Source organism: Cryptotermes secundus, unplaced genomic scaffold (assembly GCF_002891405.2).
Source record: "Cryptotermes secundus unplaced genomic scaffold, Csec_1.0 scaffold5143, whole genome shotgun sequence".
In the NCBI taxonomy this organism is placed as follows: domain Eukaryota; kingdom Metazoa; phylum Arthropoda; class Insecta; order Blattodea; family Kalotermitidae; genus Cryptotermes; species Cryptotermes secundus.
In genome coordinates, this window is record NW_019724714.1 from 42,649 (window position 1) to 43,296 (window position 648).

The window sequence follows — 648 nt, forward strand, 5'->3', positions numbered from 1 at the left end:
TTGAATTTCCTCAACTGTATCAAACCTTCGCCCCTTCAACTTGATTTTCATCTTGGGGAAGAGAAAGAAGTCGCATGGAGCTAAGTCTGGCAAGTACAGTGGGTGGGGAACAACTGCCATCTTGTTTTTAGCCAAAAATTCCTGCACAATGCAAGTCGTATGCGGTCGTGCATTGTCATGGTGGAGTACCCAGTCGTTCGTGCGCCACTTCTCTGGACGTTTTCTCATGTCCTCCCTCAAACGCCCTAGAACATCATGATAGAACTCTTTATTGACTGTCTGACCAGGAGGGATGAACTCATTATGAACAATCCTGTCAATATAAAAAAAAACAGATCAACATGGACTTAATGTTGCTCTTGACTTGTCGGGCTTTTTTTGGCCAAGGTGAAGAAGGGCTCTTCCATTGCAACGATTGCTGCTTGCTTTCAGGGTCATAGCCATAAACCCAACTTTCATCACCAGTGACAACCTTCAAAAGAAAGTTTGGATCCTCTTGAAGCTGTTGCTGAAGTTCCCTGCAGACTTCCAAGCGATGCAGCTTTTGTTCATTTTGCAGCAGTCATGGCACAAACTTCGCCACAATCCTCCTCATGTTCAGTTCCTCTGACATGTACCAGAACTTAGTCCCAAGGTGTTACAGAGGTC